General features: G+C 35.8%; 1 protein-coding gene and 1 pseudogene across 1 annotated transcript in view; one reads left to right on the forward strand and one right to left on the reverse strand.

Moving 5' to 3' along the window:
• Nucleotides 1-16,044, reverse strand: part of C34H3orf70 (chromosome 34 C3orf70 homolog) — a 78,050-nt gene that overhangs the window by 53,318 nt on the left and 8,688 nt on the right. The window lies entirely within an intron of this gene.
• On the forward strand, nt 9,244-9,737 carry LOC112662663 (60S ribosomal protein L27a-like; annotated as a pseudogene).

Consider the following 16,044-nt stretch of genomic DNA (forward strand, 5'->3'; position numbering starts at 1 on the left):
CTCTCTCTGTGACTATCATAAATAAATAAATAAAAATTAAAAAAAAAAAGAAAATATTCAAAGTAACAAGTTAGATTCAGATGGTTTTTAAGTTTCTCCAATTTTACATTCTTATTAATATTATTCACAAGCATTAGGACCCTCATATGTTATATATACTAAAAAATGAATTAACAGATCATGATTATAAATCTAAGAATATTTTATAAAAACAGCCATTATACAATGTAAGCAGAACATGGCTAATAAGACAAACACTGTGCCATTTAACAAAATCAATAACATGAGAAAAGCAGAGTTTACAATTTGCCAAGGCAAAAGAGGAAAGTCAAAATATAGTAAATGTATAAATTATTAAAGGTACATACAACAAAAGGCAGTTATTGTAAGAAAAATCTAATATTAATCTATTTAATCTACTTATTAAGAAGGCAATTTTAGACCTGTTCAATTACCAAAATATTTATATTCAAACCAAAAAATTATAACATACCTGTTCATATCATTCTGAGTTAAGAGAAGACTAGAGAATAATAAGTGATATAACATCCAAAAAGTAAAGTCTATATTAACAATAAATAAATTAAAACATAAGTAATATTTTCATCATTGGTTATGCAATGAAAGCTAAACAAATTGTGATATTTTGGCTTAGAGATATTCTCAAAATGAGCAACTAAAATAGGATCCAGCTCCTTCTTCATTGCACCTCTTAAAATATAATCTCTTAATTAAGGTAAATTAGTAGTACATAAAAAAAGGCAGCAAGAACTAAAACACCCCAGAAAAACAAACACAAAAAACTCCCTCTACTTTTCTTGTTGATTTCTTCCTATGAAGTCATTTCATGTTATATCAATTATATAACAAAATGACTCCGTAAAAATATTTTCCTGGGGCACCTGGGTGACTCGGTTGGTTAAGTGTTAACTCTTGATTTCAGTTCAGGTCATGTCATGATCTCAGGGTTTTAAGATCAAGCCCCAAGTCCAGCTCCTGCTTAAGATTCCCTCTCTGCCCACATTCCCCTACCCTCACACATGTGTGCACACGTGTGCATGTGCATACACTCCCACACACACACTTCCACTCTTCTCCTTCTTTATCTCAAAACATATGTGTATTTTTTCCTCTGAAGTCTGGGCTAGAAATAAATATAAATGAGGGATCCCTGGGTGGCGCAGCGGTTTGGCGCCTGCCTTTGGCCCAGGGCGCGATCCTGGAGACCCGGGATCGAATCCCACGTCGGGCTCCCGGTACATGGAGCCTGCTTCTCCCTCTGCCTATGTCTCTGCCTCTCTCTCTCTCTCTCTCTATCATAAATAAATTAAAAAAAAAAAAAAGAAATAAATATAAAGGAAATCTATTTCTCAATATAAGATATAAAATTAAGATTTTTTTCATACAACTTTTTTATTCATATAATTCACACACTATAAAATTCATCCTTTTATGTATATAAGCCAGCAGTTTTTAGTGTATTCACAAAGTTGTGCAAATATCACCACTACCTAATTCCACATGTTCATTATCCTGAAAAGAAACCCCATACCTACTAGCAGTCACTCTCTGTGATTAATTTTATGTCAACCATAAAATTATTTATTTTGTCATCATATTGTGCCTTGGTTAAACATTATTTCAGGGTGTGTCTGTGGAGGTGTTTCTGGATAAGATTAGCATTTGACGGACTCAGTAAAGTAGACTGCCCTCCCCCATGTGGGTAAGCATCACCCAATTCCTTGAGGGCTGAAAAGAACAAAAGAAAAGGAAGAAGGAATTCACCACTTATTGCTTTCTACCTGCCTAAATTGGGACACCTCATCTTCTCTAATTCTCATACTGAGATTCAAACCATCAGCATTGCTGGTTCTCAAACCTTCAGATTCAAAATGAATTACACTACCAGCTTTCCTGGGTCTCCAGCTTGCAGACGGCAGATAGTAGGACTTAGCCTCCTTTATCACAGGAGCCAATTCATCATAATAAATCTCCTTTTCTGTGTTGTGTGTGTGGGGAGTGTGTGTGTTTTGTACAGGTTCTATTTCTCTGGAAAACCCTAAAACACTCTCAATTCTTCCCTCCTCTAGCTAGCAGAAGTCACTGATCTATTGTCTCTATGGACTTACCTATTCTGGGTATTTTACACAAAGGGAATCATACCATGAATGGTGTGGCTTATTTCACTTAGCACAAGGTTTTCAAGGTTCATTCATGTTATAGCATGTACCAGTAGTAGTTCTTCATTCCTTCTTGTTGCCAAGTAACAGTCCATGTGTGGATAGATCATACCTTATTTATCTCATCAACTTGACAGACATTTGGGTTGTTTCCACTTTTTGGACAATATGGATAATACTTCTATGACGTTTGTGCACAAGTTTTTATGTGGACATGTTTCACTTCTTTTGAGTAAATATCTAGGAGTGAAATTAAGTCATATGATAAATCTATGTTTAACATGTTGAGTAACTGCCAAGCTGTTTTCCAAATTGGTTATACCACTTTACATTCCCACCAGAAATGCATGAGGGTTCTAATTTCTATACATCCTTGCCAATACTTATTATCTTCCCTTTTTATTACTGCCTCAGAGTGTGTGTGAAGTGGTATCTCATTGTGGCTTTAAAAAATAATTCTTAAATGATTGCCAGGCTAAAAGTGTAAGCAATCAAATGGCTATCACCTTACCCACAAAATAATTTTATATAAGTTGTAATTTGACCCAAAAGTTAACCATATTAAGTCTCTGATCAGATGATAATTCCTACATGATCTGAATGGAGGCACTTACTACTCAACAAAAAGGAACCAAGTGGTAATACCTTGTTAGAGTAGAGTTTTCTACAGTCTAATGTCTGGCTAACAAGATCATTATTGTACTTACTGCCTATTATACTGAATTCATATGTCCATATATTTATACTCCATGTTGTTCCAAAAAGAGCTTTGAAGCAACTTTTAAAAAGACATACCATACGGTAGGAATTTTAAAAATAGATTTGTTTCCAATTATATGGTTTACTAGGCAACCAGGCTAACCCTCCTGCCAAACATAATTTTTAAATGCTAGAAAACATTTTAATATTCCCACTACATTGATGAAAAAAAGTATGGAATTATAAGGGCAAAATCTAAGTAAAGACAGAAACTCAGTGAAATGAATGTATAAATGAACATGGTATTTACTTTGAGGATATGTGCAGGAATAGGTGAACTTGAGCTTTGGTTTATATACCCTTTTGGGAGCTTTGTTCAAGAGACAAAGCTTAAGGCTTACCAAACAGTCTAAGAAGAAATTCCCCATGAAGTTGATATCAGTGTGATAATATTAAATTAAAAACAAACATACTCCTGCAGGGGTTTTATAAATCTGAAACTTAACGACATATGAGAAGAGAAGGCAAAAGAAAAACAACAACAACAAAAAAAAAACTCCTAAGCAAAAGCTGTCCTTTTATCATTTTTAACCAAACTTCATGCTTCCCAGTGGTCCAAATATGTTGCTATTTTTTTACTTTAAAGCAATCCTGTACTAATAGTGCCCATAGGACAGTAAGCAGAAATGAAAGCAAATCCTGGCTGGAGGAATTCCCATGGATAACATTCCAAGAAGTAGGTGCTCACAGTTAAAAAAAAATTACAAGATATAAAAATGAACAAGACTCTTAGGAAATCCAGTAGAATCAGATCTACAAAACTTCTGGAGCAATCAGAAACAGAATATAAAATAAGTATACTTGTTATGTTTACAGAAGTAAAAGGAATTGAAAAGATGAGTAAAAACAAGGTAATTATTAAAATGAGCAAGTCTTCAAAACGACTATTTGATAAAGTACTAAATAGAACGCCTATAAAATAATACAATAAGTAAAAAATTCAATGGATTAATTTAATAACAGCTTAAACCCAATTGAAAAGCTAGTAAACCAGAAGGCATATCTAAAGAAATTATTGAGAATGCAAGATAGAATGACAGAGGGATTCATGATAGGAAACAGAATTTAAAAGTCATGGATAAAGTAAAAAATATAAAATTCATCTAATTAGAGTTCCAAAGGAAAGAAATATTGAGAATATGGAAATCATAAAATTTGAAGAGTAGTCAAGTATTTTCTGAAACTGAGAAAAGACATCAATCCACAGACTAAAAAAGCTAAATGAATCCCAAACAGAAGAAAAAGAATATCACATATAGAAACACAATAAAATGTGTAATACCAAAGACTAAGAGACCATATGAAAGCAGAGGGGAAAGAGATAACCTTCAAAGAAATGACAAATTGACAGCTGACTTCTCCATAGTAACAATGAGATGAGAAAAAAGTGGAATAATGTATTCAATATACTGGAAGTCTCTACTCAGTGAAAATGTCTTTTTTTTTTTTTAATGAAAATGTCTTTGAAAAATGTAAAAACAAATACAAATATGCTCAACATCACTTATAACATGAGGAATGAAAACTAAAGATATAATGAAATATCATTTCTAATCAATCACATCAGTCAAAATTCAAAAGCTTGACAAACACTCTACTAGACTGTGAGAAATATAGGCATTCTTATGTGCTGCTAGCAGGAAGACAAATGGTACAACCCATATGGAGCAAAATTTGGCAAATCTAACAAAAAATATGCATTTATTCTTTGATCCAGCCATCCCACTTCTAGGGCTTCACTCTAAAGATACACCACTACAAAAATATAGCAATATATATACCAGTTATGCACTGCAACATTAATTGTAACAAAATAGGAGGAAAAAACCAAAATGCCCAGCAATAACAAAATTGGTTAAAAACCTACTGTACATATAGATGCAACAGAACACTATTCATGTATAAAGAAATGAGAAGGATCTCCATGAATGGCTAGTAAATGGTTTTTAGAAATAAATAGTAAACTAAAAAGGCATGAGGCAATAATAGTGTATGATTAGCTTGGTTTAAGAAAGTGAAATAAGGGATCCCTGGGTGGCGCAGCGGTTTGGCGCCTGCCTTTGGCCCAGGGCGCGATCCTGGAGACCCGGGATCGAATCCCACATCGGGCTCCCGGTGCATGGAGGCTGCTTCTCCCTCTGCCTATGTCTCTGCCTCTCTCTCTCTCTCTGTGACTATCATAAATAAATAAAAATTTTTTTAAAAAGTGAAATAAGAATGTATATGTGCACATAAATACACAAATGTGTGTGCACACATAATACACTTACTTCTGTAGAAAGAAACGCAAAATACAACAGAAAATTTAAAAAATGTGTATCTGGAGGAGGTGAATTGGAATGGGGTAGAAGGTACAGAAATATAAGTGAGATTTTTCTCAGTTTTTCTTTATATAATATAGTTTTGATTTTTTAGTACATACCCAAAAACTAAAATCAAATCAAGATAGAGACAAATACTTCCAGGAAGATGAAGTAGACATACTTTTTCCTATTCTTCTGTACTAAATACAACTAAAACCCCTAGACATTATATATAAAACAGAAGATGAGTTCTAAGAAGGAAGAAAAGAAGGCTGACCAGCTAGCAATCTCAGGATCTAAGTAACAATATGGCAGCGAGTTCCCAATTTTTTTGTGTGGGTTTATATGCCAGGCTTGGACAAAATGTCAACCAAAAAAGCCAATAGAACCAGACAAAAGATGCCCCAACATATGTCTGCTCTCTCTGGCCAAAGGACAAGGAGCAACCTAGCATGACAGAAAACTTAACATCAGAGAAAAAACTGTGTATTCCACCTAATCCATGACAGCAAAGACAAGAGGGAGAGAAAGAAACTGGATTTCTAATGCTGAAAAGCTCGAATAAGGTTTCTTAACTCAAGTGGTGTCAGAGATCTAGTGGAAAGTTAGGTAATGAAGTCATCCCTACTGTGGGGTCAGTGGAAACCCCTTGGAGAGCCAGAGCCACTCCCACCTAGCAGTAACAAGCAATACTCCCCCTCTAGGTGTCAGAAGAGGCTGAAAGTAGCACCTGGACTTTTACCTCTTCCTGGCAGTAATAAGGAAGTGCCCCTTTCCCTTGCTAGAGTGGTATCAAAAAATCTGGCAAAACCTGAGAGTTTAAGATCAAGAATCTTGGGATCCATGGGTGCCGCAGCAGTTTGGCGCCTGCCTTTGGCCCAGGGCACAATCCTGAAGATCCAGGATCGAATCCCACATCGGGCTCCCGGTGCATGGAGCCTGCTTCTCCCTCTGCCTGTGTCTCTGCCTCTGTGTGTGTGTGTGTGTGTGTGTGTGTGTGTGTGTGACTATCATAAATAAATAAAAATTTATTTAAAAAAAAAAGATCAAGAATCTTATAATACAAAAAAACCCAGGTTTCACCTGAAAATCACTGTACCAAGAAATCAGGGGAACTCAAACTGAATGAAAAGTGACAATCAATAGATGCCAACATTGAGATGACAAAGATGTTAGAATAATCTGACAAGAAATTTAAAGTAGACATTATTTCAAAAAATATTTCAGTGAGCAATTATAAGTATGCTTGAAACAAAGGCAAATACAGAAAGTCTCAAAAAAGAAATGGTCTCAGCAAACAGAAAAATTAGAATCAAATATGAGAACTGAAAAATATAATAACTAAACCAGAAAGCTCACTGGATGGGCTCAACAAAAGAATGGGAAAAGCAAAATTTCAATGGACTGGATGATAGAACAACAGAAAGTACCCAATTGTATAGAAAGAGTAAACAGACTTAAAAAAATGGACAGAGCTGTTAAAGCCATGGGACTATAGCAACAACAACAACATCAACATCTAATATTTGTGTTACTGAAGTCCCCAGAAGAAAGGAAAAAAACAGCAGAGTGGAAAAATTATTTAAAGAAATAATGACTGAAAACCTCCCAGATTTGGCTAGAGACATACCATATAGGTTCAAGCACCTGAGCAAACCACAAACAGGATAAACCCCAAAAAAAAATCCAGGCGAGGACACATCACATTCAAACTTCTGAAAACTAAAGACAAAGAAAAAAATCTTGAAGGCAGCTAGGAAAAAATAGTTCCTTACCTATTAAGATAAAAAATTCAAATATAAGTGATCAGAGCAGATTAAACCAAGAGCTGGTTCTTTGAAAAGACAAACGAAATCAATAAACCTTTAGCCAGACTCATCAAGAAAAAAAAAAAAAAGAAACCAAATAAATGAAATTGAAAACAAAAGAGAAGTAACAATAGACACTACAGAAATACAAATTACAGGAGACTACTATAAAAAAAAATCCTATGCCACCAAATTAGACAACTTAGAATAATTAAATTCCAAGAAACATACAGTCTTCCAAAACTGAATCAAGAAGAAACAGAAAATCTGAACAGACCAACAGACCAAGTAATAAAATTGAATTGGTAATCAAAAAAACTACTAAAAAATGAAAGTACAGGAGTAGATATATTCACAGCTGAATTCTACCAAACATTTAAAGGAGAGTTAATACTCACTCTCAAAGTATTCCAAAAAGTACAAGAGGGAGAATGGCTTCTAAATACATCCTATGAGGCCGGAATTATACAGATACCAAAACAAAACAAAGACACCATACACAAAAGAAAACTACAGACCTGTATCACTGATGAGCACAGATACAAAAATCCTCAACAAAATATTCACAAACTACATTCAACAGTACATTAAAAGGATCATTCACCAAAATCAAGCAAGATTTAATTCAGAGATGGAAGGATGGCTTAACATTCACAAATCAATGTGATACACCACCCAAAGAATAAAAATCGTATGATCATCTCAATACCTTTTTGAATTAGTACTTTTGTTTTCTTTGGGTAAATCCTCAGTGATAGAATTATTGGATCATATGGTATTTCTGTTTTTAATTTTTTGAGGAATCTCCCTCCATACTGTTTTTCCACAGTGGCTGCACCAATTTACATTCCACCAGTAGTACACACAGACTCCTTTTTCGCCACATCTTTGTCAACATGTACTTATTGTCTTTTTTATTCTAGCCATTCTAATGGGTGTGAGGTGATAGCTCAATGTGGTTTTGATTTGCATTTCCCTGATGATTAATGATGTTGAGCATCTTTCCGGGTGTCTGTCTGTTTTTAGTTTTTAAAGATTTTATTTATTTATTCATGAGAGACACAGAGAGAGAGAGAGAGAGAGGCGCAGAGACACAGGCAGAGGGAGAAACATGCAGAGAGTCTGACACGGGACTCGATCCCAGGTCTCCAGGATCATGCCCTGGGCTGAAGGCAGCGCTAAACCGCTGAGCCACCCAGGCTGCCCACCATGTGTCTGTTTGATGTCTGTCATCTTTGGAAAAATGTCTATTCAGGTTCTCTGAATTTGTAAAAATCAAATGATTATCATTATTATTTGGTGTTATGTAAGTTCTTTATATATTTTGGATATTAACCCCTTATTGGATATATCATTTGAAAATATTTTCTCCCATTCAAGTAGGTTGCCTTGTCATTTTGTTGATGATTTCCTTAAATATACAGAAGCAGTTGTGTTGTATCTATATCAGATAAAGTAGAAAAGAAGAGCAAAGAAAATTACCAGAGACAGAGAGGAACAGTTGATAATGAAAAAAAGGCTCAATCTGACTGGACAACATGGTAATTCTAAACATATATGCACCAAACAACAGAACTGAAGCAAAAGCTGACAGAGGTGAAAGGAGAAATAAATAAATTCCCAATTTAGATGGAGTCATCAACACTCTTCTTTTGGCAACTGACTTAACATTTAGACATAAAATAAGCAAGGATGCAGAACTCAACGACACAATCAACCAATAGGATCTAGTAGATGTTTACTGAACTTCACCTAAAAACTGCAGAATACCCATTCTTTTTAATTGTCACATGACAATTAAATGACATCTAGGCCATAAAACAAAATTCAACAAGTTTAAAAGAATTAAAATCATACAAAGTGTGTTCTTGGCCACAGGAGATCAAACTATAAATCAATTAAACATAAAAGTAACAGGAAAATCTCCAAACACTTCTAAACTAAACAACGCTTTTATTTTTAATTTTTTTTTTTTTTTTTTTAATGATAGTCACACACAGAGAGAGAGAGAGAGGCAGAGACAGAGGCAGAGGGAGAAGCAGGCTCCATGCAGGGAGCCCGACGTGGGACTCGATCCCGGGTCTTCAGGATTGTGCCCTGGGACAAAGGCAGGCGCCAAACCGCTGCGCCACCCAGGGATCCCTACACGACGTTTTTAAATAATCCATGGGCCTTTTTCCTCTGGGCCGCCAACATGCCATCCAGACTGAGGAAGACCCGGAAACTTCGGGGTCCAGTGAGCCACGCCACGGCCGCATCGGCAAACACCGGGTGCACCCAGGAGGCCGGGGTAATGCTGGTGGCGTGCATCATCACAGGATCAACTTCGACAAATATCACCCAGGTTACTTTGGAAAAGTCGGTATGAGACATTAGCACTTAAAGAGGAACGGGAGCTTCTGCCCAACTGTCAACCTTGATAAACTGTGGACCTTAGTCAGTGAGCAGACACGGGTGAATGCTGCCAAAAACAAGCCTGGAGCTGCTCCTATTATCGATGTGGTGCGATCGGGCTACTACAGTTTTCGGAAAGGGAAAGCTCCCAAAACAGCCTGTCATCGTGAAGGCCAAATTCTTCAGTAGAAGAACTGAGGAGAAGATAAAGGGTGTGGGGGGCGCCTGCGTTCTAGTAGCTTGAAGCCACATAGGGGGAGGTTCATTAAATGCTAACAAGTGCTTTTAAAAAAAAATAATAATAAAAAATAAATAAATAAATAAATAAATAATCAATCAATCAATCCATGGGTTAGAAAGATGTTTCAAAGGAAATCAAAATATACATTGAACTGAATAAAAATGAAAATAAAACATCTCAAAATCTGTAGTACACAGCTAATGCAGTGCTGGGAGGGATTTTTATAGCAATAAATGCATATATTAGTAAAGAAGAGGGGCATCTAGGTGGCTCAGTCAATTGAGTGTCTGACTCTTGATCTCAGGCCAGGTCTTGATCTCAGCCCAGGTCTTGATCTCAGGGTTATGAGTTCAAGCCCCATGTTGGGCTCCCTGCTGGCTGTGGAGCCTACTTAAAAAAAAAAAGAGGGACACCTGAGTGGCTAACTGGTTGGGCATCTGCCTTCAGCTCAGGGAATGATCCCAGAGTTCTGGGATCGAGTCCCACATTGGGCTCCCTGCAGGGAGGCTGCTTCTCCCTCTGTCTCTCATGAATAAATAAATAAAATCTTAAAAAAAAATAAAAGAGGAAAAGTCTTAAATTAATAATCTTAAATTTCCATCCTCAAGAAGATAAAAAAGCAGCAGCATAAAATAAACCCAAAGCAAGCAGAAGGGCATAATAAAGATGACAGGAGAAATCAATGATACTGAAAACAGAAAAACAATAGAAAAAAATTAATGAAACAAAGAACTGTCAATAAAATTGACAGACCAAGCAAGACTGACAAGGAATAAAGAAAAAAGATACAAATTAGCAATGTTAGGAATGAAGTATGGGATATCACTACAGACTATGCAAGCATCAAAAGTATAATTAAGGAATACTATAAACAACTCTACACACATAAATTTGACAACTTAGAATGAAACAAACCAATTCCTTAAAAAGATGAACTACCATGGTTTACCAATTAGTAATAATTTGAAGAACTTCGTAACTATAAAGGAAATTGAATTAGTAATTTAAAACTCCCAAAAAGAAAATCTCCAGGCCCAGATGATTTCACTAGAGAATTCTACCAAATAATTAAAATTAAAATTAACATCAGTTCTAAATAATTTCTTTCAGAAAACAGAAGAGGGAGAGAAACTTCTTAGTTTATTGTATGAACCTTTATTACCCTGATACCAAAACCAAAGACAACACAAAAAAGAAAAATACTGGGATCCCAGGGTGGCGCAGCGGTTTGGCGCCTGCCTTTGGCCCAGGGCATGATCCTGGAGACCCAGGATCGAATCCCACATCGGGCTCCCGGTGCATGGAGCCTGCTTCTCCCTCTGCCTGTATCTCTGCCTCTCTCTCTCTCTCTCTCTCTCTCTCTGTGACTATCATAAATAAATAAAAAAAAAAAAGAAAAATACTGATCAACACCCCTCATAAATACAGACATAAAAATCCTTAATAAACTGTTAGCAAACACAATTTGGTACCATATAATAAAAAGAACCACACACATTTGATAAAGGATTGCTATCCAAAATATACAAAGACTCTAAAAACTCTACAAGACATATGATTTAAAAATGGGCCAGCAGCCCATGGGTGGCTCAATCAATTGGGCATCCAACTCTTGGTTTCAGCTCAGTGCATAGTCTCAGTCGTGAGATCAAGCCCCACATTGGCTCTGTGCTTGGTGAGGAGTCTACTTGGGATTCTCTCCCTCTCTCTCTCTCTCTCTCTCTCTCTCTCTCTCTCCCCCTCTGGCCTTCCCACTGCTCATGTGCTCTCTCTCTAAACATATAAATAAATAAACAAATAAAATCTTTAAAAACATCGTTCAAAGATCTCAACAGACAACTCACCAAAGATATACAGATAGCATATAAGAGATACTCCACATCATATGTCGTCACAGAAACACAAATTAAAACAATATGAGAGTTCATTACACACTTATTAGAATGGCCAAAATCTGGAACCCTGATAATACTAAATGCTAGCAAAGATGTAGAGCAACAAGAATTCTCATACATTGCTGGTGGGAATGCAAAATGGTAGTTACTTTGGAAGACAGCTTAGCAATTTCTTAGAAAACTAAACAATAATACCCTATGTGTTAATTAATTGAAATAAAAGAAAAGACAAAGAAAACTAAACCTACTCTTACCATAGAATCCCGCAATAGCGTTCCTTGGTATTTACCCAAAAGAGCTGAAAACAGATGCACACAAAAATCTGTGCATGGATGTTTATAACAGCTTTATTTGTAATTGCCAAAACTTGGAAGCAACCAAGATTCCCTTCAGTAGTTGAATAAATAAAAGGGATACATCCTTATAATGGAATATCATTCGGTGCTAAAAAACAAAACAAACAAACAAAAAAACGACCCACTGAGTCATGAAAAGACATGAAAGAACCTTAAATGCACATCACTAAGTGAAAGAAGCCAATCTAAAAAGGCTACTGTATGATTTCAACTACACGACATTCTGGAAAAGGCAAAACTATGGAGACAATAAAAAGATCAATGGTTGCCTGGGGGCATGAGGGGAGAATAAAGAAGCAGAGCACAAAGGATTTCTAGGGCAATGATAATATGATAGATACATGTCCTAATACATTTGTCTAAATAGGATGTACAATACCGAGACTGAACCATAAGGTAAACTAAACTATGGTCCTTGAGGTGATTATGAATGTCAATGTAGTTTCACTCTCAGTAAAATATGTACTATTTTAATGAGTGATATTAATATTAGGGAAGACTATGCATGCATGGCGGCAAAAATATGAGAAATCTCTACCTCCATGTAAATTTTGTTGTAAAACTAAAAGTAGTCTAAGAAACTAAAGTCCCCCCCCCCCAAAAAAAAAGATAAAATGCATTTCACCAAAGAGGATACACAAAAGGCAAATAAGCACATGAATGTTAATAGGTAAATGCGGATTAAAATCAAAATGAGTTATCAGTACACACCCATCAGGATGGCTGAAATAAAGAGAGCAACACCACCAAATGCTGACAAGAATGTGGAGAAGAAATTGGATCACTTCTACATTGTTGGTGGAAATATAAAATGGTACAATCTCTAGGGAAACAGGTTAGCAGCATCTTAAAAAATTAAACATGCAACTACCATAGGACTGGGCAACTGCAACATTGGGCATTTATCTCAGAGAAATGAAGACTTTTGTTCAAACAGGAAATTGGACACAAAAGTTTATGGCAGGTTTTTTTTTTTTTAAGATTTTATTTATTTATTCATGAGAGATACACAGAGAGAGGGGCAGAGACAAGGCAGAGGGAGAAGCCGGCTCCATGCAGGGAGCCCCATGTCGGACTCAATCCCCGGACTGCAGGATTATGCCCTGGGCAGAAGGCAGGTGCTAAACCACTGAGCCACCCAGGGATCCCCTTATGGCAGGTTTTTTTGTAATAACTATAACTGGCCACACAAGATGTCCTTTCATGTGTGAATGTTTAAACTATGTATGCCACGGAATACAACTCAACAACACAAAGAAAGAAACTATTGATACACTCAACAGCACGGATGAATCTCCAGAGACAAAAGTGAAGAAAAGCCAATTCCAAAAGGTTACATACTGTATGAGTTATAAAACCTCCTGGACATAATAAAATTATAGAAATGGAGAACAAATTGGGGATTGCCAGAGATTGAGAGGGGGTGGGGTAGGAGGGAAAGTAAGTGTGGCTATAAAAGGGAAACATGAGGTGCCTTGAAATGATGGAAATGTTACTTATTTTGGCTGTATCAGTATCAATTCTCTGATTGTAATACTGTACTACAGTTTTGTAAGCTGCTACCACTGGAAAACTGGATGAAGTATACAGGATATTTCTGTATTATTTCCTCACAAAAGCATATAAATCTACACATTTCAAAATAAAAAGGTTAATTTTAAAAAGTTAAAAAAGTGAACACAATATTGATTAGAATCAGAAATAAATGAACTTGATAGCCACACAGAAAAAAAAATTCAAGAAACTTTTGAACATGGTGCTCTGACTATACATCCTTCCTAGAATATAGCCTAAAGACCGAAACATGCAAAGAATCTTGAACTTCATTCATCAGCTTGCTGTTGGTAGTGGTGTTAATGCAATAATCCCTAAAACTATCTTGTGTGTAGCTAAGGATAAAGGAAATTAGTAAATATGATGATGTACTAGAAACTATAGGGTTTTTACCCATGGAGAAGTGAGGTACAAATACAGAATGGGGGAAGTAAAGGATGCACATATACATTTCCCAGATCTGTCTGCTGAAAGGGCCTAAATCCAGTAACATCCTAGTAGAAATAAGCACACCAAAAGCCCAGATAATATTTTCCATGCCATTCATCTCTAAAAGGAACCTGGGATCCTCAAACAAAACATTGGATTTCTGGTCTGAGGCAGAAAAATTACTAGGTAAGCCTGGAACAATTTGTTCCAGAAAATAAGTACTCAAAAAATGATAGGGACATGTTCAAAAGGACACAGAAGCCAGCTTTGAAGGGGCTCTCTCTGGCCAAGTTTAAGACAGTTTGAGCATCAAAAAAAGTTATGGTACTTAATTATAACATAATGAATAAAAAAGAACCAAGTTATCTATAGTAATACTTGAAGGGATGCAGGTAGAAAAAAACCTTTTATAAAACAATGCCATAAAATGATAGAAAGAATGGCAGAATTAGAAAATCACTATTTTGCAACCACCAATGTAATAGGTGATCCACTTAAGACTCTTCAGTCAATACTAAAATTGCTAAGTTAAAGTCTGTTAGAGAAGAGGATATCATTCAGTGCCAAAGTAGTCATCCCACAGATAACTGTATTAAAAACCATATCTGTTTTAGAATGAAATTTTTTAAAAAGCAACAAAGGGGAAATGGTGTCTTTATAATGGACTTCTCAGTTACTGCCTTAGCATTATTGGAACAACTTGACATTCTATGTCTCCTTACGTAATACTATTAGGACAATATCACCTATGCAGTAACTCAACAAAAATGTTAAACTAAATCTAATCATGATTAAGCAATTAAACAAATATATGGAACATTATACAGACAGTTAACTTGAGCTTTTCAAAAATTTCAATGTCATCCCCCAAAAGTGTGATTATTCTAAAATATAGGAGACTAAAGTGATATAATGAAATGAGATATATGAATCTCAACTGGACCCTGAATTTTTTAAAAAGTCAACTATAAAAGTCATTTTTTGGCAATTAAGGAAATTATATCAAATGGCACTGCTGAGTTAGTGTTAATTATCTTCAATGTGATTAGTATTGTAATTATATAGGAAAATGTCCTCAGTCTTGAGAGGCATGCTGAAATAGGTGAAATATCATGATACTTGCAACTTACTTTTAAATAGTTTAGGAAAAGGTATGTATGCATACATGTATGTGTGTAGACAGAAAAACATAAAGCAAATAAATCTAACATATAGACTTTTCTATAAAATATCAAATTATTACACCCTTAATGTTTTTATTTCACTAAAATCTAAGTCTGTTATAATGAGATGCAGAGGAAGAAATATACACCTGTATTACACCAAAACATCTAGCTTTAAAATGGATAAACAGGGATCCCTGGGTGGCGCAGCGGTTTGGCGCCTGCCTTTGGCCCAGGGCGCGATCCTGGAGACCCCAGATCGAATCCCACATCGGGCTCCCGGTGCATGGAGCCTGCTTCTCCCTCTGCCTGTGTCTCTGCCTCTCTCTCTCTCTCTCTCTCTCTCTCTCTCTCTGTCTCTGTGACTATCATAAATAAATAAAAATTAAAAAAAAAAAAATGGATAAACACCAGGCAAGTTAAAGGATTTGTCCTGAAGGGATTGTTTTAGAGTATTGTGCAGAAACAGCTGGAAAGACCTATTATACATTGTTGGCACTCCAGATATTGCACATTTTTGGCAGTGTGCTTACAAAATACTGTTAAATATCAGAAAACTGATGAACAAACAATAACATCATGAGAAACACAAAACAAAAATTCTGTGAATCTGAGTAAAACAATTTGCAAAGACTACAATTAAGTCTGCTTTCTCCAGCATTCTAGCAGCCAGGACTACTTTATCAAGTAGCACTTCTGCCGTTTTCCATATAAAATCAGCATTCCAAATGATGGCTAAGTATCACCACAGGATCCTGATAAGGCTTCTAAATCATTAAAGTTAAATATATTCCATTTCACTTTAATACAATGTAACTCTTATAATATTCTGATTCTTTGAAACCTGTTGACCCATATTTGCTATAAATGAAAGCTCTCTATTAACTGGTGTATCTGATTAACCAGAACTATCCATTGCTTAACAATGATGGAAAACAGGATACAGAAGGGGCTTGGGAGTT

The sequence above is a fragment of the Canis lupus genome, chromosome 34, assembly GCF_003254725.2.
Source record: "Canis lupus dingo isolate Sandy chromosome 34, ASM325472v2, whole genome shotgun sequence".
Taxonomy (NCBI): Eukaryota; Metazoa; Chordata; class Mammalia; order Carnivora; family Canidae; genus Canis; species Canis lupus.